The sequence below is a fragment of the Zalophus californianus genome, chromosome 6, assembly GCF_009762305.2.
Source record: "Zalophus californianus isolate mZalCal1 chromosome 6, mZalCal1.pri.v2, whole genome shotgun sequence".
NCBI classification, from domain to species: domain Eukaryota; kingdom Metazoa; phylum Chordata; class Mammalia; order Carnivora; family Otariidae; genus Zalophus; species Zalophus californianus.
Genome location: NC_045600.1, coordinates 143,013,870 through 143,040,293, shown reverse-complemented (window position 1 = coordinate 143,040,293; position 26,424 = coordinate 143,013,870). Strand labels below are relative to the sequence as shown.

General features: G+C 48.4%; 1 long non-coding RNA gene across 1 annotated transcript in view; it reads left to right on the top strand.

The window, feature by feature from the left end:
- LOC113910093 overlaps window positions 1–25,499 on the top strand; it is a 107,704-nt gene extending 82,205 nt beyond the window's left edge. Inside the window, exons 3-4 of the long non-coding RNA XR_003515917.2 lie at window positions 11,103–11,209; window positions 25,333–25,499. This is a non-coding gene — a long non-coding RNA (uncharacterized LOC113910093). The remainder of the gene's footprint in view (window positions 1–11,102; window positions 11,210–25,332) is intronic.
- Window positions 25,500–26,424: the final 925 nt, after the last annotated feature.

Genomic DNA, 26,424 nt, shown 5'->3' with positions numbered 1-26,424 from the left:
CAAAACTGACCATATTCTGTTGGGTCAAAAGTTAACTCTCAGCAAATTTCAAAGTTTTTAAATTATACAGGATATGTTCTGAGATCACAGTAAATTACTGACACAGCAGTAATACATATATAACTTTAAAAAATCCCCAAACATTTGGAAATTAAGTAATATACTTCTAAATAACCCTAGGCCAAAGAAGAAATCACAATAGAAATTGTAAAATATTTTGAAGTAGATGCTAAGTGATATCTGACATCCCAGTGCATGGGATGCAGCTAATGCTGGTTTGGAAGGGAATTTATGGCTTTAAATGCATATATTAGGCGAGCAGGAGGTCAATTATTTGAGTGTTTATCTTGGGAAGTTGGAGAAAGAACCAAATTAAGGAAAGAATTCAGGTAAGAGCAGAAACTAGTGAAATAAAGAGCTGAAGGACAGTTGAGAGGGTCAGCAGAGCCCAAAATTGAGTCTGTGCAAAGAACAATAAAACTGATAAAACCTCGGCAATATTAATCAGGAAGAAAAAAGGCCCAAATAACCAATATCAAGAATGATAAAGGATACATCACTACAGTTCCCACGGGCATGAAAATTCTCAGCAAGGATACATGTCAGTCTAAAGATACATGAAAGAATGAATCATGAAACACTACATCAAAAACTAATGATGTACTACATGGTGACTAACATAACATAATAAAAATAAATAGGTAAAGAGACATGATAAAAATGCCAAATTTTAAGACATTTTCAATAGCAACAAAAATGGTAGGACTACATGAAGATTTTAACAGCTTTTATCCTCTCCTAAGAGGACATATATAAGTTTTAATTATATCTCATTGACCTTGACTTGATAAAATACTCAATACAATTCTCACAGCATATAATGTCTGGTAAACTTAGAATTTCGGCAGTTAGATTTTAAGAAAAATAGGAAATCCCCAGAATTATTCAATACAGGAGCCTGAGAAGCTCAAGGTTCTCTAACCTGGACCTCACCTTTAAGGTGGCTATGCCTGAAGATATTTAAGAGGTGGTAGAACCCCAAACTTCCACAGTCATCAATTAAACTGTCAGTACAGCCTTTTAAATTTTTGTATATATTTCTAGTGATAGCCCAAATGGCATTAAATCTTTACTGTGCTATGTGACTAATTCTGAACACCTCTGCAATTAGAACACAAAAGGAAACCCAGTTTGGATTTACAACCATTTAAAGAGCACTTGTCATGGATTATGTTTCCAAATTCTCATTAACCACTTTGTGACATTATGAATTACAACCCATTATCACACTGTTAATCTAAGTGTTTACCTTGCTGAGACAGTGAAGCGTTTTAGATCAGTAAGCATCCCTTGAATATTTTAAAATCTCACCCCCTTTGAGCACAAAGGGCTGAACTGGCTCCCATCTAGCTCTGTGCTTTTCTCTGTAGGGGCCCTGTTCTGCGGGAAACAAATATAGAAACTGAGATAAAAATAGGTGAGCAGTATGGTGGATCCATGTCGAGTGCCCTAGAGCAAGAACCCAGCCACAAGGTTTTAGTTCCAATATGTAATTCACTGAACTATACATGTAATTGACTTGTGACCTTGGGTAAGTCTCTTCCTCTTCTGGGCCTCGGTTTCCACCTCTGAGAATTGACAGTGATGGTCCAGGTGATCTCCGAGGGAGGGGCCTACCTGGGCTAAACATCAGGGCACATCCTCTGTTCGTGGAGGAAGCAGCAAGGACTCAGTCACTAGGGCTGGCCCCAGAGAGAAGGGGCACCCAAAGGTACCTTGTTGGGACCTAGGTGGACAGATTGGGGGATGTGGAAACAAGACCCTGCTTCCTTGTGTTTAAATGTGTTTATATACCATGCTGTGCAAGAATGTCATCAGGTCGCTCTAAAGGCCCCCACCACCCCCCACTTCTCTACTTGAGAATGCTGCGTCCAGTAGGTGAGGAGAGAATCTGTTTGCCCCATAGTCTGAGGGGTAGTTGTATAAGTCAGGGTTCTCCAAAGAAACAGAAGGTAGGTGTGTGTGTGTGTGTGTGTGTGTGTGTGTGTGTGTGTGTGTGTGTGTGTGTGTGTGTGTGTGTGTGTGTGTGGAGAGAGAGAGAGAGATAGAGAGATTTTAGGGAATTGGCTCACATAATTATGGAGGCTGACAAGTCCAAAATCCAACCCAAGGAAGACCCAAAGTTGTAGTTCAAGTTCAAAAGTCCATCTGCTGGCAGAATTCCTTCTTGCTCAGGGGCGGCTGGTCTCTCTGTTCTATGGAGGCCTTCAACTGATTAGATGAGGTCCACCCACATTATGGAGGGAAATAACATTTTACTGAAAGCCCACTGATTTAACTGCTAATCTCATCCAAAAACATTCTCACAGAACCATCCAGAATAAGATGTGACCACATACCAGAGCGCCATGGCCCATCTAACTGACACATGAAATTAACCACCACAAGTCCACCCCTTGTCAGCCTGGCACCCATCACATCTCATTAAAACATACTTCATCTCTGAATAAAGAGGGGACACATGATACAACTACCCTTCACACAACCAAAAACACACTAAACCTTTCCTCAGAAGAGGGTGCAAACTCCTCGAATGAGGTTTACTCTCGTCCTTGATACCTCCTATCTTAAATACTGTCATGTAAAGTTAGAAATACTTACACAATGTTATATGTCAACTATATCTCAATAAGGCTGGGAAACAGAATTTAGTACTTAAATACTATCCTATAAAGTCACTACATACATCTTATGTTACATGATATAGTCATAACAAAATAAGAAAGAAATACTCATTCCTGTAACTGGTTACATGGTCATAGCTTGTAGTTAAAACTACCTTCCTCCTCTACCCATTTCGTATGCCTTTGCTCTCCGCCAGCACCTCAGTTGGTCATGGTTCTTTATCTGGTGGGAAGACCCAGACCCTCATTCGTGAAGGGGCTGGGCCGTTAGTAGTCCTGCGTGGGTTGTCTTGTAGTTTTCCACTGACCTTAATTACAGGGCATGGTAATAGTAAGAGATGCGCTAGGAGATCTCCCGTGTTCCGGACACACTCTTCCTTCCTTTCATTGTGGGGTGGTGATTTCCCATTGGTGGTCAGAATCAATCACCCGAGCCAGCAAAGGAATTCCCTTCCTCATCTGTTGATTTAAAGGCAGGAGGAGCCCAAAGTAGCCATGTGGCAATTTTAACATCCACTCCAATGGAATCTTTGTTGTGTCTTCTTGGTGGAAGCATCCCTTCCTTTGCAACCAAGACGTCTAGGCCAAAAGAGCATAAGGCCGCAGGGACAGGAAGCAAAAATTTTGCTAGTGAGCTGCTAGGGGTAATAGTGACTGGAGCCACCCCCATTTCCATCCCTCAATTCCTGGACCCATGAATCCTGGCTGTGGGAGAAACAGCACCCTATACTGGACACTGATTCAGAGCATATATAGCCTTCTGGAGAACCTAGGACTTCACTGCACTGATACCGTACCTGAGTCTTTGAAAGGCCATTCCACTGTCTACCAAGCCAACTGCATCAGCATGGTGGGGAACACGGTAGGACCAGTGAGTCCCATGAGCATGGGCCGTCGCCACACTTCATATGCTCTGAAGTGAGTTCCTCGATCAGAAACAATGCAGTGTGACATGCCATGACGGTGCACAAGGCATCCTGTGAGTCCGTGGATGGCAGTGTTGACAGAAGTATTGCACTCAGGGAAGGCAGGTCTGGATCCAGAGGGAGCATCTAGTCCAGTAAGCACAGGATCTGCCGCCTACAGGAGAAGCTCCAAACGCTGACAGACACACAAGTGTCTGTCCATCCCGTTCCAGCCCCTGCCTCCTTCCCCATCCTCACCGGGCATTGCTCTCTCCCCCCAGATTCCCTGCTGGAGCCCCCCCAGAGATACTGCCTCTTTCCTGACTTTGCCATAGTCTCTAATAACCCTGGGCCTCCATCCGTCCACTCGTCGATCCATTTGTTCATATGTTCATTCTATCATTAAGGATCCCCGGGTGGGCGCAACAGCATGGTCTTCACAGAGAAGATGTGCTAAATAAGCTAACACATGAGCGCGTGATGGCTGCTAGGATAGGAGACATACAGCGGACGGGGGTGGGGAACAAAACACCTAATGCACGGGGTCCAGGGCGACTCCCTGAGAAGGAGGCATTTAAACCGAAAGCAGCTGAGCACACAGGTATCAGCCAGGTGAAGAAGTCAGAGGAGTGTTCTGCCGGGGCAGGGGGGGGCGGTGGTGCAGGATGTGTGAGACCCTGGGGGCAAGAGTGCTGTGACAAAGTTCCAGAAGCCAAAACAAGGGCAGCAAAACTGGAGTGGGAAGCGCCCGGGAGAGAGGGGATACCTGAGCCTGGGGAGGCGGGCATGGATCTTAGAGACGTCTAGTAGGAGCAATAGGAGAATTCGTGAATCACTGGCCATGGACGGTTGGGGGGTGTGCAAGAAAGTCTCCAGGTTTTTGGCTCAGACAACTCGGTAGAAAGCACTGCTGTAGCTCCGGAGATGTTCCCTGTTCACTCCGGAGCCCGGGAAGTATTTATTGACTCGATCAACGAGTGAATGGGAAAATGAGAATAGTTTGGGAGGAGGACGAGATGATGCGCTGGGTTTTGGATGCGGTGGGCTGCAGGCCGCTGGCGGATCAGAGGCCACTGTCGGTCCCTCGGGCCATTGCACGCGCGGGTCCGGGCTGCAGAGAGAGGTCCGGGCAGAGCCTCTGCTAGCTCTGTCCAGTGGGAATAACCGTGTCTCCCCTGCCTCCTGTCCCCGCGGAGAATCAAACGAGGGGAATCGTGGTGGTGCTTTGGAGACCGCCACGTGCTGGAGGGAAGAGTTTAGACTTGGAAGCAGACAGGCCTGGCTCGCATCTGAGCTTGCCTCTTTACAAGCCCTGTGACAGAGCCTTGGGTTTTCATGCACAGAATGGAGGTGATGCCCCCTCTCTCCTCCGGTTACCGTGAGGCAATACGGAGCTCTCTTTGTATCTGGTATAGTGAAAGGGCCCGAGATGTCAGCCATCCCTGTCATTGTCCTGCAGTGTCCTTAGTCCTGGCGTTTCTAAGTCCTTTGAGGAGGTGTCACTTTGAGTTTCTTTTCCCTCCGCCCAACTGAAGCGTCCCGTGTGGCATTCCCGCCACCTCCCGGGTCTGCCCACCTTGCTCCCTCCCGTTCTAGTAGAAAGTTCTGCTTTCTCCCTCCCATCACTAGACCCCAAACGTGGTAAAACCTGAGTTGGCTTCAGGTCAGCGTCCCCTGCAGCACCAAAGGCATTCAAAGCCCAGGTTCTAAAGCCAATAAGACTAGTTTCCAACACCCACCTTGTAGCTGGGTGACCCTGGGAACTCGTTGAACCTCTCTGAACCCGGGTTTCCTTATCTGTAAAACGAGACTACTGACGGTGCCCACCTCACAGGCTTGCAGGAAGGAACAAAGAAGACTGTGGGAAGGCCGTTTATCAGGGGATCTCAACTCCCTGGGGTGGGTAAACAAGGAATTGTTTTATTTACCGAAAACTTGCCATTAGGCATGTTCTGTCAAACCCCGTTTTCCTGTTGGGCAGTAGCGCCCTTGAGGGGATGTCCCTCTGGCTCTATAACTTCTCAGCTACTTCTTTGGTTCATCCTTTGTTGTTGTTATTGTTGTTGCTTCAAACAATCTTATTTCAATTTTTTAAGACTCCGTTTTGTTCACTGAGAAATGACCGATGCTGGAGCCAGCTGCCTGGGTTGGAATTCCAGCTCTGCACTCACTAGCTGAGAGCCGGGGGCAAGTTACTTAACCTCTCTGTGCCCCTAGTTTTGTCATCTGTTAAATGGGGATAATGACGGTGCCTACTCACAGGAGTGTTGCTACAATTAAAGCGTTAGGAGAGAGCCAAGCACGCAAAGTAAGCATTATGTAAGTTTTGCTATTATCATACCCAGTTCAGAGTTCCTCTCCTGCTCTCCCCGGGGCAAGGCTAGACCTGTGGTTTTGTCTGCTTGCAGTTCTGGTGGTCTCTGTCATCCTCCTCCCATCTTTCCACAACGAGGCCAGCGCTGGGGCCTAGAGGAAGACGTGGAAGACAGCTGTGTCCCGGCAAGGGAGACATCACTCCGACCCAGCAATCACACCGACCCAGCAATCACATGCCCGACGTGGCCCCAGAGGAGGGCTCCCTCCTGGGCATCTCCCAACGCCATCGATGGTCCCTTTCGACTCTGGGCCTGTATCTTCCTGCCCAGCTCACAGCATCCTGGTGCATATCTGACGCCCCACTCAGTGTGGTCCCTGGCTCTCAAATGCACCTACCCTCAGTAGGCTAACTCTTAGACCTGCGGGCACATGCAGAATCAATCTTATGCTGCAGCTGCGACAGAAACTCCAGGCCAGGGGCCAAGGGATGGGGAGGTGGGTCCTGCCCCCTCTCTACCCACAGCTCCCACCAAACAGCTCACCCCAGGGCTGTTCCACCACACTGTGGCCAGTGCTGTGACAAGCTGGTCAAGGGGCTTATGGGTCCCTGCGTGAGCCAGGTGTGTGTAAGAACCCCTACCCACCAATTCGACGGGGGTTTCCGCTGAGGCCCCTTTCCTTGGCTTCAAAGAGGGAAGCACCCCCACCTCCTGCTCTCCCAACAGGCCAGGTTGTGCTCCTCCAGGCCTTATAGCCAGTGTTGGGGGATTGGGGCTGGGGGAGGAGGGGCCGACACCCCCACTTTCTGCCAAAGTGGTTTCCCCAGCAGCCCTAGGCCATGGTTCTCCGACCTAGAAGGCATGCCCCTTGATACCCCTCCTTTCTTAGCTGCACCCTTCGCTTTACTAATCCGGGTACATGATACCTCACACTGTCCTATGATACATGATTATTAATTTTAAATAAAAGGGGGAGGAGTTACACATTGCTTTTAATGTGTATTTGAATAAGCAAGTGAACAAAAAACAAGCATATTACAAACCAGTATTATAAATACAGTAATAAAGTAATAAACTAAGTGGCAATAACTAATAGAGTAACAGGAAGATACAAAAATATGATAAATATAATAATTTTGTACATGATCTTTAAATAAAACCCTTTCTTTATCATTAAACACATGAGAACAAGCCGCCATACGAAGTCACTGTTTTTGTAGATGCACTGCCGTCAAATGCTGGCCACTCCGTATGGGCCAACCTAATGCTTACCCTCTACGGTGGGTCAGGTATTGTTTCAAAGGCTTCACAAATACTTGGGGAAGCCTCACGGATCCTAAGAGAAAAGCATCATTATGGCCGTCATGGCTGAAGCAACCAGGGCATAATTTCCTGCCGGAGAAACTCAGCAAAGTCACACCACTGGAAAGTACTAGAGCCTGAGTTCAAACCCACGGAGACTGGCTCCGGAGGTCAGGCCCCAAACCCAAGGCATTATTCTTCAAAAGTAGCACTCCGATGAGCAGTGAACTTCCAACCTACTCCTTTGCCACTTTTATTCCTAATTCGTGGACAGATGGTGGAGCCACACCCTGGAGGGCAGAGCCTCTAGGCTTAGCAGCAAACGGTGCCCCCGGGCAAAAGCAGCAAGGCACAGCTCTCCCGGGACAAGGGCAAACACGGTTAAGCAGATACAGTATCATTGCCCTCCAAGAACATCTTTCCTGTCCGTGTGCTCTTTGTCAGTTGTCCCATCAGGAAAATGGGCATGTACCCTATGCACGCAGAGCAGTGGCTGCAAGAACTAATTAGCGCCTGAAATGGGTGTCAAGATCCCCAGCTAGAGGTGCTATAATAGGGGCAAAGGATTCTCGCATGAATTCCGGTTTTGCATCCCATGGCCCGATCCTCTCAGGGCAGGAGGTGGTGCCCCGTCTTGTCGAGATCTGATCTCTCAACGCAACCATGTGTTTTCTTTCATCCAAATGACTGTGCTCATCTCAGGAGCAGCCTTTAATTTTCTTCTTGGAACCGAGGACCATCCTTACTTACAGCAACAAAAGGTCCCTAGGACGGTGAGGTAAGATTTGAATTAAGATACCTTGGCATATTCCACTCCCTGGCAATTAACGGGCAGGAGGTTTTCAGGAGCACCCACTCGGTTAAGAGCACCCTTTGTCTCATGACTGCCTAGCGTGCTGCCGTCGCGGTGGTTCGGCAGCCCCAGCGGCTGGCTCTCTGCAGGGTGATAAGCACGTGGACGTCGCCGCTGGGACCTCGGAGGGCGCAGCCTGATGGGGAAAGCCATATGGCTCTCAGACCTCATTCTGCGTCGCTGACATCAGATACGGAGGGGCTGGCTCTCCAGGCGGCCCTTTCTCCCGTGTCTTCCTGACCCTCACCTGCCTTTTGGCCACTGCTGTTCATTAGCATCTCTCCCGGGAGACGAGAGAAGGGGCAAGAAGAGCCAACTTTTGCTTGTCCGTTTGGCTCCTTGTCAGCAGCTCTGGTAAATGTGTAATCTGATGGAACCATGGTCCAAGATGAGAATTTGGACTCCTTCCCTCTCTCTGCCCCTTGCCAGGCATGTGAACTCCTGTTGAGGCTTCAAGTCCCAGCCTTCCCCAAGGCCCCCAGGCAAAGTCAGAAGTTAGTCACTCCCTCCCTGGCTCCTGAGCCCGTCTCCAGCACTGGGGAGCACTCAGCACACGGTGCGGGTGTTCCCCAGGCCCCGTCTGCAGGCCGGTGGGCAGGGGGCTCGTGGTCTTCCGTTAGCTCCAGCCCCACACGTCCTGGGTCCAGGGCTTGGCACAGGACTGGGATGTGAGAAATGTGTACTGAATGAACACACACACCCAAGTAGACCTTCTTTACCATTTCCTCAGAAAATCAAGAGTTAATGCTTTGAGGGTTTTTCCGGGTTTTTCCACACGTTTTCATTTGTTTGTTGTTTTTAAGAAAACTACATAAACTACATCGCAGAATTTCTAGAGTCCTTGATTCACCTCATTCATTCAACAAATGTTTGTTGACTACGTGTGATGTACCGGTGCCGTTTTAGGCGCTGGAGAAAGAGACAAACCCCTGCCCTTGGGATGCCCACATTCTAGGGACGGAACTCTTTCTCAGGTACTGACTCTCCCCCATAATTTCTGGCTTTATGTTCACCTCTCTAGTCCTTTTCCCTAAAGACAATGAACCATCTGAACCGTGTCCACCCCATAAGCAGAGATACCCAGGGTAGCCGTAGGCAAAATGGCAGGCACCTCTTTTTGCCCTTTTGGGGGCCCCCGAAAATCCATGCTGGTAAGTAAAAAGCTGTTTGGGAGACCAGATGTCAGGAGGAGGCAGCAACCTGGGACAGGTGACATGACAGGGAAGGCTCATCACCTCCTGCCCTAGGAAAGACTCGGGGGCCTTCTTGATGTCTGGGTCTGAGCAGGGAGGCAGAACAGGAGACTAACCCGCGTCCACTTCCGCCTGAGTCAGGTCTTTAAGGGGAAGAACGCTGAGTTTATCTAAAGTGCTGTGAATTCCCACAGCCTTCGGCAGACCCATATTCCAGCGTAAGCACAAAAACAAATTCTACAGCCAAGTGGATGACTGGTGATGAGCCACAGGTATGTATTATCACGACTGTTGCTCTCCCCGAGAATTCTCTCTGCGAGGGGAGAGGATCCGCCCCCCAGATGTGATGTTCAGCCAACTTTTTAGCAACGGCTTTTAGTGCTTGGTACTGACATAGGGACTGGCAGAGAGGTCGATTTGCACAGTCCAAGTGTGTACCGCTCACACCTAAGGGAAGGGGGATGTTACAGACGAGGCGGTCCCTCTGGGCTTGCCATTCTGAGGATCAGGTTTGAAGCAACCAGAGCCATGATTATAAAGGGAGATCTCTGTGTGGACAGGAAGGCAATCGTTTTTTGATGAGTCTGAGTGATGACTGAAGTCATTTTGGCTTTCCTGGTGTCTGGGTGGAAAGAGAACAGGTGCATGCCTTTGCCAAAAATGACAGCCTAAGAGTTCTGTGGACACCCTGGGAGACACAGTCCTTTTGTGCCATCTGTGAATTCCTCGGAGGCTGGGAGGTCTGCAGGGAAAAGCACTGGGGGGGGGGGGGGGGGGCGGGGGGGGCAAAGTTCTCCAAGGCCTGGTTTCTAAGCGGTCGGTGGGAACAACTGTTGAGAAATGTTTCTCCATCGCCCACGAGAACTACATACCAGGACTTCTGCTTCAGAGCAGTATTAGCTGCTGTTGGCCAACTGAGGGATCGTGGGCACACAGACGCTTTCTTTCGAAGCCTTCGGGCTTCCTCTACCGTGTCTCTGTCCTTGCCTTACGTCCGTCTCTTTCCAAGTGACATCACACGTGGCTGTGAGCAAGAACGCATGCCCATTTCCTCAGCTTTCGTTAGAGCCAGCAGGATTCCTGCAAAGGCTTTCTCAGTGAGTTTAGAACATTTGGCGAAAATCCACACTCAGGGCGTTCTATGAATGGTGGGGGGGTGGAGCAGGTGGGAGCCCTGTTGGGGAGGGGGTGCTGCTGCAGGCTGCCTGGGCCCCTGGGAAGCCAGACCAGGAGAGAGAGAACCTGGGGACGAGACATGGTTCCCCGAACGGCTTGCATGCAGCTGCATTCAAAATGACTCAAAATGACGCGGAGCTCGACGTGTGCACTCAGGCACCCGCGGGGCGCACAGGCGGGGACAGGGAGTTCCCGTCCCTCGGTGTTGTTCAAGTGCAGATGTTGCAGGCAGCCTCGGCACGGAGCTGACACGCATCCCACGGCATGACACCTGCGGCGCGCGGTTCTCAGGAAGGGCTGAGTGTGTGCATGAGGTCACTGAGCTCTGTAGCTGCCTAACCAGCCTCGGCCTGTGTCTTGGTGACACACATCTGCTGACTGGACGGCTCAGTGCCTCGCGCTGCAGGCTGACGGGTGGGCCATGCTTGAGAGCCTCCTGGCATGTGCCCCTGCCTGCATTTTTCACTCTTGACTGAAAGCATATGCTGTGCACAATCAGGACAGTGTTCGCATGCGGGTCCGAGGCGGCTTCCTACACATCTGGCTGAGGCCGGCTGAATCACTTCCCCCCGGGAGGGTAGCTGCCAGCCCCGTGACATCTGGAGAGTGGCAGGAAGTGTCTGGATTCATCCCAGAATGATTTTTATCTCCACATGCTTTTCCAATTTCATCAGGGCCTCCGTGCTACATTCCGAATGACATGTCCACATTTGCCACGGACAAGAATGACAGATGGAGAAAAATCATCTCTGACCCTTGAAAGCCGGTCATGTTCTATGAGGTAAGAGCTCCGGGGCACAGAAGGTGCTTCAGGAGCAGAGCCCAGAGATGGCTTGAAATATGTAAGTTACATAGGTATGTTGGAGCTTCTGGAAATAAAAGTCCCCCTTCCCAAACTACTGGTTTTTCGAAGCCATGGAAAGGGCATTTAAAATTTTCCTTTTTCTTTCGTGTTAAGGCATAACTTGCATCGAGTAAAATGCACAAATCTTGAATGTACACCTTGCTGACTGTTTAGTTTTTACACACGGACAAACCCCACAGTGCCACCCCCCAGACCAAGGGGTTAGGACACTCCCAGCTCTCCAGAAGGCTCCCTGTCCCCCTCCCTGTCAACAGCCCACCGTGCACGTCCCCACTGTCCTGGTCTCTCTATCACGGTCGAGTAGTGGGAAAGGCATTTTTATTTTGGGGTCTTGCTGCTTCACAAATACACACCATACACAAACAGCAGCAATTTTGTAAACTGCCATAAATTTGCACAGGGGACCCGAGTCAAGGTTCAGATTAAGGGATTTTGTGACACCCGCATGCCACGGCACCCAGAGCCGAGGTTTCACAATTGAGGAGGAAATGGTCCCGGAGGCAAACTTTGTCTCTGGCGATGGGGGAGAATTCTCTCGGCTTGTTCTCGCTTCTGAAGCCCTACTGGGGCCCGGCAACTGAGCTTGTGCACCCGTGAACGGACAGCCACACGCCCTCAGGGTCTCCCCGCTCTGAAGGACACCCAGGCCTCGGGCCCAGAGCCCCGGCTCTCCTCCTTACAGCGCCCCTCCTGGGTCTTCCTCCCTCCCGTCCAGGAATGAGGCCCTCGTTGGAGCTTGCTCCTCTCCGGAGAAAACGCTTAGTCAGACCCAGAGCTAGTTGCTGCAGGCCCCACACTGTCCTCAGGAAATACCACGAGAAAGGGCCGCAGGAGAGAGGATTAAACCCTTCTGAGTATTCCAGTGCCCCGTATCTCCGTTCTGCAACTGTCCTCGGTAGACTTTGCCCGGTCAGCTGCCCTGTCTCAGGAATAGCCATCACCCCGAGGACCTGCCCTGCGGGACACTGGCCCCGGCAGCATGGGCACACCTTTTCTGGAGGGCTGGGCTCTTTGCCACTCTACTTTCACGGTTAGATTTGAGGGCAACCACTTGGAAGGATCTTCAGTCACGTTTGGGGGGGGCAGGAGAAGGGGGCGCTGGGCACAAGAAAGCTAATGGAAGGGTCCAGAACAAGAGCCATTTTTGCCTGGATACGACACTGACCGTCAGTGGGACCTGGACGGGCCACAGCATCTCTGCCCTCTGTTCCCCATCTGCACGATGCAGGCCACTGATTTAAAAAAAAAAAAAAGACTAAAGGCAGAGCTGTTTTGCTTAGAGCAGAGGTGGGGGAGGCCCGCTGGGAATGTGGCTGCTAGCAATGTGGGCTTTTGAATGAGTGCTTTCCCTAGCTTCTCTGGCTGTAGAACAAGGAGCTGAATTTCCTTATGCTCCCCCGAGGGCCCTGGGTGTCTGGCCGTGCTGACGACAGGAGGCCCCTCAGCTATCCTAGAGAAGAGGTTCCTTCCATGAGCGCTCGGGGCAAAGGGCATGTCCGACGGGTCACCGCACCTGCACTCACAGGAGGACATGGACACGGTAGGACTCAGTAGATAACTTCGAAAACCCCCGCTAGGAGGGAGGCAAGATGCTCTTCCATGTGAGGAGGGTGGACTTTTCCTTCTTCGTGGCCAAGTTCACTGTCTGTGGAGTCCGACTGAGAGCACAGGGACGTCATACAGACTCCTGGTGTTTGGGGAGCTGGCGTTTCGGCAAAACTAGAGCACATCCCAGGAGAGAACACCCGGGGTGGGGGGGCTTCTTTGTCGCCGCATCGTGGGGCCCTCCCTGTCAGACCAATCAGCCCTTGCAGGCATCTGGTCAGCACAATGGGCTCGGGTCACTGGCCTGCAGTCCCCCTCTGAGAAGGCTCTTTTTCAGGACTGTCAAGATAGTAGGAAGAATTACTGTGTTTGGTCTTTTTCTCGATTGGCCTGGTGTCATCCAGGCACCTCCTATTACTGAGAATTGAATTCATCGCAGCTTCCAGAAGAATCAGCCAGCTGTGTACGTGTGTGTGTGTTCCTATAATGCGAATGCTCTACAACATGGGGCGTTCTGATGTCCACGTCCCCCTCTGCACACTGAGGCCCTCAGCTCTATGGGGGAGAGAACAGTCTCGCACGTGCTGTTTGAACCTTGTCTTCTTTTGTCCTCGCCTTGGATTTACTTCACCCAGGTGTCCTTTTCTGGATCCTATGTCGTGCCATATTCGACACAGATTGTATGGGGCGGTCCCCCCCGCCCCGTTCGTGTTGTCATAGCAATAGTGATGGCTGCATCTCTGTACCCGCAGGTGCTCAGAGTGTACACTGGAAGCACACCGTCATCAACACGATTCATGTAGCACTGGGTAGCCCTGTCCCACTGGCTACTGCACAGACCCTGCACACACAGTCCCGCACATGCCCCCTGTGTTGTGCCATGCACACCTTGCCCAGAAACTCTTCCCCTTCAGCAGTCCGCCTCCCTGACCGCCACCACGGCCAAGAGGGGTTTTTCGGTAAAGGGAACAATTTCCAGGCTGAGAACAACTTTTGAAAATGTCGGCCCCACCGTGCAGACAGCTTCAGTTTCAGCGAGTTCCTGTGGCAAGGCCTTTCCAGGAATTTGCTGCTTAACTATTTCACAGCCACACGGTGGGGACGGCTGTATTATTAAAATGCTCTGTCTGGGGCTGTCCCTCGCCCACCCGCATCCCTGGGGGTGTGGGACAGTGACTTGTACGTGCAAGAGATGTTCCGTGCATGAATGGATGAACTTGGCATCTTTGAACTTAAACCACGTCTCTATTTCCGACATACCCATCCTTGATAAAATAAGCTTGGGTTCAAAAGAAAGCTGCATCTGAAGTGAGGTCTCCTTACAGGAGAAAAAAGAAATTGCCATGCATGCATTTTAACAATGGGGATGCTGGAATGAAGATGTGTTTCCCACCCCTGAGATTCTTCAAATCATTTTTAATGAGGTGGGTTATCTATAAATAATGTCAACTTCTGTTACTCTCCTCCTCCCATTTCCTCCCCCCCTGAGATGTCCTTTTACCCACCCCATCCACAACTTTGAGTATCTAATTATGTCTATTATCCAAGACCCACATTCCAAGAAACCCCCCTTAATGTTCCTGACTCCCTTCATTAAAGTATCTCTGTGGCTTCTACAGAGTTCTGCCCTGAATTCCAGCCATGTGGATCCTCGCCCAACCCTCTTACTCTGTGCTCTGTGGAAAAACTGGAGAATAGGACCAGGCTCTCCCCCGAGGGATTTTTTTTTTTAATTAAGGTATAATTGATATATAACATTATCAAGAGCTTTGCACATGGTAGGCAGTCAGTGAATATGCAGGAATGAAAGGTTCCAGTGGGAACCCTTTTGTAATTCAGAAGTGATTCAGATTAACTTTTGGGAACACGGATTTCGATTATTACCACCTTCCATTTCCTCTTTTGCGTGTCCAAAAATTAAGCTATGGAAAGTAATCTGCACATTCACTTGTCAATCTTTACACATACATATCATAAAACTTATCTTTGCGGGTTCCTAGCTGGACGATTTGTAATAGCCCTAAGCTGGAAACCATCTAGATTTCCATCACTAGAAGAATGGATAATAAATTGTAGAATTTCACACAATAGAATACTACAGGGCAATTATAATGCGCAATCTACCACTATAGGCAACAATTTGGATATATCTCATTAACACAGTGTTGAGTAAAAGAAGCCAGGCACAAAAGAGTATAATCTCTTTTAGGTAAAGTACAATGAGAGGTAACACTAGTGTTTGCTATTAGAGGTCAAGATCGTGACTTCCCTCGGAAGCATAAGGACTGGAGGGGAACATGAGGGGAGGTTCTGGGGTGCCGATAGTAAGCCATTTCTTGATTTGGGTGCTGACTGTACAAGTTTTCAGTCTGTAAAGATTTACGGCATGTTTCACCTATGACACAGGTACGTTTCTCTGGGCATATCTCTGCCACCTGCACTGTCTCTGGAGAGACTCTGGCCTGGATCCTTCTTTCCATGTCAAGGATCCAAAGGTATCAGGAATTGGGGCACCCAGGTGGCTCAGTCAGTTGAGCATACAACCCTTGATACAACTCAGGTCGTGATCTCAGGGTCGTGAGATCGAGCCTTGCGTCGGGGTCCACGCTGGGCGTGGAGAGAGAGTTCCTCTCTCCCTCTCCCTCTACTGCTCATGCACTCTCGCTCTCTAAAAATACAAATAAATAAACAAAAGGTATCAGGCATCAAGCTCTGCCACAATGACAGTGTACGTGTGTATTAGTTATCTACTGCTGTGTAACAAATAACCCCCAAAACATAGTGGTTTTAAAGAGCAACTGTTTATCATCTTGGAGCTTCTGCAGGTCAGGAATCCAGGAGCAACTTAGCCAAGCAGTCCGACTCAGATTCTCCCATGAGGTTGCGGGCAAGATAGCAGGAGCTGCAGTCACCTGAAGGCTTACCTGGGTCTGTAGGCTCCACTTCTATTATGACTTAGTGGCATGCCTGTGGGAAGGAGGCCTCAGCTCCTCACCATGAGGCTCCCTCTGCGGATTGCTTGAGTGTCCTCACAATATGGCGGCTGGGTCCCCCAGAGCAAGTGAGAAGGAGTGCAAGGAACAGCCTCGGTGTTTTTTATCACTTAGTCTCAGAAGTCCCACTTCATCTTTCCTACCATATTCATCAGAAACGAGTCATGAAGTCCAGCCCACACTCAAGGGGAGGGAAATTAACGTCCACCTCTTCTTGAAGGAGAAATATCAAAGAATTTGTGGATATATTTTTAAAACCATCAAAGTCCATCTCCAAAACACAAATCATTTACATTCTTCCCATATGTAAAAGACAGTCATCCCCTCCCAAGGCCACCAAAATTCTTGCCCATGTGAGCATCAGCTCAAATCCCAGAGTTTCATTATCTGAATCAGGTTCAGGGGCAGATGAAGCTTCCTTGGGTATAGTCCTTGAATACACTTCCTCTCAGTCTGAGCTAAAGATACCAGTTATCTGCACCCCCCCCCCCCCGCCGCCGCCACAACACACACACCCAACATACAGTGATGGGACAGGCATGGGGCAACCACCATATAGATGCACCTGTTCGAAAGGGGTAAAAGAGGAGGCACCCCAAAGCCACTAGTGGGAGTGGTAGTGGTCCTGAAATGCAGCTGGACAAATGATGGAAGTTCCCTGACTAGGATTCAGTCCTGTATCTGCTCGGGAGTGAGTCTCATGGCTCTTGATTCTACCTCTGAGTATGTCTTCCTTTTCCACGAAAGGTGACATGTGTTTGCAGCTGCATGATTTTGTTTGCTCCTTGCCAATGGAATTCTGGGAGTCCAAAGACCTCTTTTCATCTTGTACTATCTCTTTACATTTCAGACTAAATGTGATTTTTCTTTTTTTTTTTTTTAAGTAGGCTCCATGCCCAACGTGGGGCTTGAACCCACAACCCTGAAATCAAGAGTCACATGCTCTACCTACTGATCGAGCCAGCCAGGCGCCCTGCCTCAAATGTGATTTTTTTAAACCAGAGTGAACCTGGGGTACACAGCCTCTCTCCTGAGACGCAGGCTCTGAAGTGAATGTGGTCCTCTATTTCAAACTGGTGTGTGGCCACCACACCCAACAATCTCTCAACCTGCCACTAACATGCCCATGAAAACTTAGGGAAATATATATTTTTTAATTCACATTGCTGAAAACTAAGACACCCCTTGCCCCAAGAAAAAGACAAAATCTCAGAGAAACCGATATTAAACAATAAGGTGGACAGAGAAAAAAATTCATAAACTTACTGTCATTTTTTAGCTCAGGGAATGATCTGGTTTCACATCTCAAAACAGAGACCAGCAGAAGAAAAGGAGGGGAGAGATCTGTAGCTTCCTTATCATCACCAGAAACCCAGGCAGCTAGCCCTCTACCTTTTGGGCACTATGCCTGCCCACCCACCCCAGCCAGTATGACCATCTCTACACGGAGAAGGGCCACCCTGGCAGAAGGAGGTCAGGCAAATAGTCACAGATACTGGATATCCTGAGATGTAGTCCCCACAAGTGAAGCGGTAGAGACAAAAGAACCTGGGTAGCAGGGCATGCTGGGAATTGTAGTTTTTGTTTTCTACAGCAATTCAGAGTATAAAAGAAACTCGCCCAAGCACAGGGAAATTATGATGAGCCCCAACACCAGCTAAAAGAGATGAACTTCTCAATAAAGTACAATTAAATACAAATGGGGACATCTTTTTCTTGAAGAGTATCTACATTTTGAAGAAGAACAAGAACAGGAACAAGAATCTGCATCTAAAACCCCCAGACTGAATCTATAAACAAGAGAAACAGAGGAGAGGAATATTTAAATATCAGCTGACTATCGACCCTAACAATGGAAGAAGTGTGGATGAAAGATTTTGGAAAACTAACAACTTATGAAATTAGAACCTGGATATATGTTTCAAAACACTAGACTTTGGCTGGAGGAATTCATACACCTAGAAAAGTCAAGAAAATGTTACAGTGTTACTAGCAGTTCTCAAACAAGTATGCATCAGAATGACCTGGAAAACCTGTTAAAACAGTTTGCTAAGCTCCACCCCCCCCGGCCCCCGCAAGAGGTTATAATTCAGTGGGTCTGGGTGAGACCTGAAAATTGGCATTTTGAACAAGTTCCCAGGTGATGTTGAAGGTCCTAGGACTCCACTTGAAGACCCACTGAGGTACTGGAAAGTGTATTATAAAATTACTATGATTGATGAATGGATAAAGAAAATGTATAGCCATACAATGGAAACTATAAAAAAGGAACAACATATTGATCCATCCTACAACATGGATGATGTTGGGAACATGATGTTAAGTGAAAGAAGCCAGACACAGAAGGCCACATAGTGTATGGTTTGTTTCTACGGTGGGTGATGAAAATGTTTAGGAATTAGACGGTGATGATAGTTGCACGACCTTGTGACTATGCTAAAAAACACTGAATTCCACATTTTAAAATGGTAAATTATATGGTATACAAACTAGATATCAATTTTTAAATGTAACCAGAAAGTTTACCAAAAGAAAATATAAGTGGCTCTCTACATATTCTTGGGGTAAAGATAGACACTAAAAATGAAAAGATCATAGATTTGACTCCATGTGTCTAAAAAAAAAAAAAAACTTGAAGCTAAATAGTAAACTTCAAAACACTATTTGCAACAACTATGGTAGCATCAACAACCTTACTCTTTCAGACTTCACAAATTATTACAAAAGAAAAAGACGAACACCTACAGAAAAGTGGACTAAAGAACTGGTAGTTCTTTTTTTTTTTTTTAAGATTTTACTTATTTATTCATGAGAGACAGAGGGGGAGAGAGAGAGAGAGAGAGAGAAGCAGGGGGAGAAGCAGGCTCCCCGATGCGGGACTCGATCCCAGGACCCTGGCATCACGACCTGAGCCGAAGGCAGACGCTTAACCATCTGAGCCACCCAGGTGCCCAAGAACTGGTAGTTCTTAAAAGCTGAAATACACATGGCTGGAAAATGTACTTAAAATAGTCAGTCTAAATACCTATCAAAAAATAGAAGTTACACTAAGATCACTAAGATACTTTTTTTGCCTAAAAAATTGGCAAAGAATTTTAAAAAACAATCTTTGGTAGGTGAGAGTCCAGACTTCCTGGAGCGGAGAGGGGCAATCTGGCAACGTGCATCTCAAACCTTTAAAGTGTATGTATCCTTAGGTATCTTTTGATCCTGCAACATCACTTACATGATTTTATACTAAAGAAATAGTTAAGGGGCACCTGGGTGTCTCAGTTAAGCTTCTGACTCTTGATTTTGGCTCAGGTCATGATCTCAGGATGTGAGATCGAGCCTTGCGTTGGCTCCGCGCTGAGCGTGGAGCCTGCTTGAGATTCTCTCTCTCCCTCTGCCCCTACCTCCCTCTAAAGAAAAAAGATAGAAAGAAATAGTTAAGAGTGCATCCAAGCAACTCTCCTTCAGGTGGTTGATCAACAACCCCGTTTAAGATTTCCGACATCAGAAAGAAAGGAGCTGTGTGTGAAACAGGGAGAGTTGTATTGAAAGATGGTCCAACTATCAGATGAAATGGTCCTCAGCCATTAAAAATGATGTTGTAGAATTAATATTTACTGCCATGGAAAGATGCTCATGATATACAGTCAAATGGAAAACACAGGTTACAAAATTATATATCTAGTGAGCCAAGTGTTTTTTTAAGCTCTGTCTGTGATATAAAAGATCCAGAAAGCCATACACCTGGGGTTACGGAAGGTGTCTCTGGGTGATGAGAGGAAGATGGGTTGTTTTTTTCTTTCAAGCTGCTTTCTTCTGAAAGTACTATGCAGTGCTTTTGTAATAAGGAAACGGTTTGCACCTTTCTAAAGTAATGTAATGTAAAATTCAAGGGGACACTCCATTTTCTGCGATGACACTCTGATGTACAGGAAATGGAAACCAGGAGCAAAGCGTAAAACTGCAGAATGAGGCAGAGATGCCGAGGGGCCCCACCCTTTCTGCTGTATTCTTGCAATAATATTCCCTCTGCTGTATTCATACCGTAAAAGTACACGATTCTGCTAACCAGAGGCACCCTGCTCTTGAGGAAACTCGGTAACTTCAAGGAGAAGGTGCTTCTTGAAGAACATCATACATTCTTAGAGAAATCTTTATTTCCCTCAATATTTTATCTGGGAGAGAATTCAGAGACCCCACATCACTGAGCAGGTAAGGACATCAGACTTGAACAGCTTAGTGGGGGCCGTCTTCATTAGCAAGAATAGCTATTTGCAGGCTCCACGCCAAGTGTGTTCCCTGTATTAACTTCCTTAATCCTAACGGCAACCCAATATGCTAGGTACTGTTATTATCCCCACTTTAGAATGAGAAACTGAGGCACAGAGAGATTAAGCCACTTCCCAAGCTCACAATATTCAAATCTAAACATTCTGGCTATCTGGCTATGGGCGCCTGGGTGGCTCAGTTGGTTAAGCGACTGCCTTCAGCTCAGGTCATGATCCTGGAGTCCCTGGATCGAGTCCCGCATTGGGCCCCCTTCTTGGCGGGGAGTCTGCTTCTCCCTCTGACCCTGCCCCCTCTCATGTGCTCTCTCTCTCTCATTCTCTCTCTCTCAAATAAATAAATAAAATCTTTAAACATTCTGGCTACGAAGTCTTTTTTTTAAGATTGTATTTAGTTGAGTGAGAGAGAGAGAGAGAGAGCATGCCAGCAAGGAGCAGAGGGAGAGGGAGAAGCAGACTCCCCATTGAGCAGGGAGCCCGATGTGGGGCTCCATCCCAGGACCCTGAGATCATGGTCTGAGCCAAAGGCAGACACTTAACCCACTGAGTGACCCACGTGCCCCTCTGGCTATAAAGTCCTGTAAGACTTTTTAGAGTCTCTTTAACAATAACTTTATACTTCTGGGTCCAAACAAACATCTTGCTATTGTTACTTGGGAAAGTTTCTTTACCTTCTCATCAGGCTATGATCACTCTTCCCAAGAGGGTCCGAGTAGTCCTAGAGATTTCTTGCCACTCCTGATCCTGAAGACACAGGGTTCCTTGGACTCCCCACCCCCCCCAGATCTCCTTCCCTGTTTCCCAACCCCATTGCCTCTTGGGTTCACATCTGGAGAGAAGATAGGGGTGGGCAACCCCTGGGTTGTTGGCGTGATGGATCCTCATAGCACCGTATCCTCAGGGGGGGTTAGGGTTTGCAAGTCATGCCCCAGTCCCTCCCGCCGGCGGCAGCATGCCAGGCACACGGAGATCCAGATCCTGTTCGAAACCGGAGGCATGGACAGTGCTCTTGAATTTTCAGGAAGTTATTTAGTTACAAATGGGGGAGCAGGGGAGGAGTCCACCTGGGTTGCATGGAATAAGGGACCATGTCGTCTCTAGAGAATTTTAAAACGAGAACTAAACTAGGTCTGCTTATTTGTTTGCCTTTGAATTGACACAAAGTCTGTTTTTTATCGTCTCCATGCACCGAACATTCTAAATAATGTCCGTGATAAAAGACACGATCTGGTGGACTGGACCTCTCCCACGGACACCCCCCCACCCGCCCACTCCACACACACACCTTGGCATACCACAGCTTTCATTCGCAGCTTTTCTTAGGTTCTGGTATTTTATTTGTGAGTCATTAACCCTCACTGGGTTCTTGGTACCCCAAGTGGTGGGAGAGGAGGATGGGTTGAGGGAGCTGGGTGATGGGAGGGAGGGAGGGGTTGAACTTGCCTTGAAACGCTGTCTCCCTCTCTTCCCCAGTGAAGGCTGTCTGGGAAACAGGAGCTGGGAAGCCAGGCACGGGGCCCAAATCCGACACTCCCCTGGGGGCAGACATTGTCCCCAACTTGGAGTCAGGCTCCTGCTGGGAATAGGGCGTGCCTTGGAGACCCAGCCCTGATGTCCCAGCTTCTACAAGACGTTCCCTGTGCCCCAAGGCAAAGTTAGTCACTTCCTTCTCCAGCTCCACAGCGCTCCTTTGTACACCCCTTTGTTAGAGCACTGGGCACACTGGAGCCCCCAGATCACCCCGCTCTGTAGGGACCTCCCTGAGGGCAAGCACTGACTTGTTCATCTTTGTTCCCTGGGTTCTACCCGGGGGGCGGGGGGGGGGGGGCTGACACCGAGCAGATGCTCAAAAAATGTTCAGTGACCCCAGAAACAGAATCCCACGCTGTCTTCATCTTTCCCCCCATGAAACGTGTCCGCTATCAGTCCGTGATTACTAGGGTCCGGGGTGAGGCATTACCCATTCACTCGTTCCTCGGAAGCTGGTTTATTTATTCTTATGCAATGATCATTATGGTAAGGCGCTCTTCCTGTCTCTTTACTGTCATTGATCTGAGGGGTTTCATTCATCGAAGACATTCAATGGCAAAGCTCATAGAGCAATAGCGACTCAGGGCCAAGCGCGGACGTTTCTGGAAGGAAATGCAGACATGCCGGAGGGAAGCGGCCGCGGTTCCTGCCGTCTGTGTCCCGGCCGTCCCGCCGAGGCCGGCGGCAATCAGGGCTTTGCCGGGGCCTCGGTGAAGGACAGGAACGGCTTCCCAACCACGGGTGGGGAGGAGCCGGGAGGGAAATGCGACGGGACGCGTTCAGCCTTGTCCGGGCCACACCCAGTTTAGTCAACGACTTCTGAACCCCGAGAACGTAAAGGAACACAGCGGAGCTTGGACCTAGGGCTTCGAAATAAAACTGCCAACCCGCTTCAGCAGCAAAGCACGAGCCCAGCCCTCTTCCAGGACGGCAGCGCCCCCGGCCGCCAGGACCGTCTGCAAAGGGAGAGGGGTCCTGCAGAACACCGCACAGGTCTGCGGAAGGGGCGCCCGGCCGCCCCATCTCCTTCCTCCCCCCCGCACAGAGGAACCCGCACGGTGGCTCCCACCCGAGCCGGGTCAGCAGGAATCCGCGCGAAGAACTTTCTGCCAAGATGAAATTCACCCTCCGTGGGCCTGTGCTGGGGCGGCATGTTAAAATACATTTTTCGAGGCACCTGAAATGTCAAAGCATGTAAAATAAATAAAAGCCAATTAACAGTCGCATCTGGGGGGGGAGACAGCGCTGGGTGGGGGGGGGGGAGAACGAGATGGAGGGGGAGGCCTTGGGAAGCACCCAGCTGATGGCTTTTGCAGCACTTCCCGAGGCCCAGCTTTCACCGATGCTCAGAACCTTCCGTGGCCTCTCCGGGAGTGTTCGCAAACCCATACCCCATGGGCCAAATCCAGCTCACAGCTGTGTTTCATTTGGCTCGAGGGGCGTGTTCTTTTTTAAAAGTTGAAAATCTGCTAATAGGACACGTGCTTTCCAGGCGACCGCAGTCCTCACTCCTCCCAAATGTCTTACAACAGGCTGGTCATGTGACCTGCGGGGCCGCCTCTGTGGGCATCCGGGTCTGTGACCCCTATGCTCTGGACCCTCAACCCTGGCTGCCCGTTGGACTATTCCGAGGGAGCTTTAGAAAATACCCATGTCTGGGTCCCACCCCTAGAGAATTTGCTTTAATCTACCTGGGCTACAGCCTGGACAGCAGTCTTAAAAGCTCCCCGGGTGACTCTAGTGTTCAGTGAAATTGGAGAGCCACTGCCCTTGACAGAGTCCTGACCCAGGCCACTTTCCACCAGGCACTGCTTATCTCCAGAGTGACCGGTTCTCTTGACCTAAGGCTGCGCCACCTGGTCATAGAAGCACCACCTCACCCAGACCCTTGAATCTGACCTTCTCTGAAAGGGGTCCAGGCCAAACTCCCCAAAGGATCCCTAATGACTTGGAAGGTAATGATCCCTTTTGAAATGATGACTTTAGGGCCACTTTTCTAGAGCTTTTAATAGTTGGTGACTTTAACCACAGGCACATTCAGAATCAATCAACCTATATTAGGCATGAAGCACTTTCTCATTTGACTCCTCATCTTAAGATCTATAACAACATCATGAAGGTATTACTGTCCCATTTTACAGGTGGGAAAATGGGGATACCTAGCCCTGGGGCCATAAAAGCCCTACTTGGTAACTCTGGCTACAGTTGAATTTATTTTAATAAACACTCAGTGTCTGTTAATGCAGTCTGCAGAGGGCTCTATTCCAGAACAGCCCTAACGATTGTTTACAGCCAGAATGTACTCTGAAGGGTCGGTGCCTGTGCCACAGTGGTTGGTAAGTGTTTGCACTTAGAATTAACGGACATATATTAGGCACCAGACACTTTGTCCGATCACTGCTGTTGCTAGATCCACAACAAAGGTGAACAAGGTGCGGCTGCCATGCTCGAAGGCTCATGCCTCGAGGGGAAAGTAGATGCTGCCATACTCACAACGGGGTATATTGCGCAACCGAAGAGGGTGTAAGCTGAGTGTGTGAGAGCATCAAGAGGGCAGCATATACTTCAACCTGCAAACACCAAGGAAGGCTCGCAGAGCAAGAGACATTTAGATCGGCACCTTGAAAGATGAGTAGGAGTTTCCCAGGCAGAGGAGGGGGAGAGTGGGTGGAGGTAACTTGCTAAGCAAAGGCATCGAGGCGCACCACGACCCCGCATGTTTGGAAAACTTGGCTTTGCGTCAGGAAAAGAATTCCAGATTCCCTTGAACGTCAGTTTATCCTGCTTACCTATAAACCTAATGGTTCTGAATGGCCTCGATAATTTTCTTCAGTATGTGACCCATTGAGGTGAGTTGCAGATGAGTTTCCCAGCTGCAAAGACGGAGCTTATGGCCACAGCATCTCTCTTCTGTTACCCAGCACCCCTCCTTTTCAAATAGCATTCCAGAAATCTAAAAGTGACCCTTATCTCCAGCAGAAAGTAATCTCTTCTCCTCTCTCACTGTATACATACATATACATACACATATATATAATATATATACATACACACACACACACACACACACATAATTAGCACACTGGCGTTGTTAATTACCTTACGTTGGCTAATTCCAATGGCAGCATAATTTTTAAAAATCTCAGGAAAAATATGGAAATCCCAGAAAAAGGAGCACACAGTGTAAACACTAATATTTGTGTTTGGGATATTTGCTTAAGCTCGTCTTGGGACAGTTAGAGCCCAAGTCATTCCACTGATCAATACACTCACATGGATGTCTGTCATTCCTCTTGGCCATGTCTCTTAAAATCCACACTCTGTCGCTTACCCTGGACATCTTTTTTTCAACGCTGTTGAATTCAGAAGTTACGGATTTTTATATTCAAGCCCCGTGAGTTATCTAAAGGCTTTTATTTGATCTAATTATGGCTCCACCTTCTAAAGTGAATGCATCCTCAGAAGTACCATTGCCTTGTCCGAGATCAGCCGAAATGTCTGTGCATGAGCCTGCACTTCTCCTTTCCACGTGCATGTGTGTTAGCCCGGAGCAATGTACATGACTTTGATATTCTTCAATATATGCAAGCTTAATTACAAACTTAGGGGCCTAAGGTAGGTCAGCCCTTCATTATCATTAATGAACCTTCTTCATCTGTACTGAGAGACCTCTAATTGGGCTTATTTCTTACAGTAGGCATGAAAGCATCCTTCAGAAGTATACTTCGCCAACCTATTTTGTGGGGTAAACCTGCTAATCCATGCAAGCTGGAGGACCCGCGGAAGATAAATAAATTTCATGACATGAGCTGGTTGAGGAAGCCACAATGAAAATCCACTATATCACAACATATACTTGGTTCATTAATCTGTAAGTAGAACCTGGCTTTAATTATTCATGATAATAGCCCTTAATATACTAGTTCGCCACAGCATATTTTGTATCAGTAATGGAGGTCTCTGTCCTTTACGAACTTATTACAACTGTCTGCTATTAAATCTTCATGGAGAGGTGGGGTAAGAGCCTGACCAGGGTTTTCATGGGAATGTCATGTTCGAAGCGTAATAACCAGGCTTTACTGTTCTGGAGAGACTTTCATCCTAAGGATCTCAAAGCACTTTACAAGGCTTCATTAGTGCCAGGAATACCCCGAAGGTACCCTGGTTTTACTATCTTTGTTTTATAGGTGAAGAAACAAGACCCAGGCTGGTGAAGTGACTTGCCCAAGGTCACAAAACAAATCAGCCGGACATCTTGCAGGGCTCAGGCAGGTTTAGGTGGTGACTGGTTTTCTCCCGAAGAAACCACTTGTGTGTCTTTTTGAGCTAAAGTCACCGTGGCCATGGCTTTCAGTGTGTGGGTGGCCCCCCACCCGGTACTCTGGCACATTCGAGGCACTTAACAGACCCTCAGTGCCTGCTGAAGGGAGAGACGAACAATCATCTTGCTGGTGCTTCCGACGATTCAAAATGCCTTGTGAGTTACTCAGACTCTTTTTTTTTCACAATTTCTGTCCCACTTGGTCTTGGGAAGTATGCTAAAGATGCCTCCGCTGTCACTTTCACATCACACTAAGCAGAAGTGAGTGTTTGCAGGGTTTTGCTCTTAGGAAGAGACAGAGAGAGATTTCCATCCCCCGTATTATAGGATATCAATAAAAGACCTTCGCTCAAGGTAGGCTCTGCTGTTGTTTTGGAGAGTTCTAGATAATTAAGTGGTAGGTTCTCCTGCTAAGTCCAGCTATACTTTCTAAACCCTCAGGCTTCAAGAAAATGGAGAAAGAGC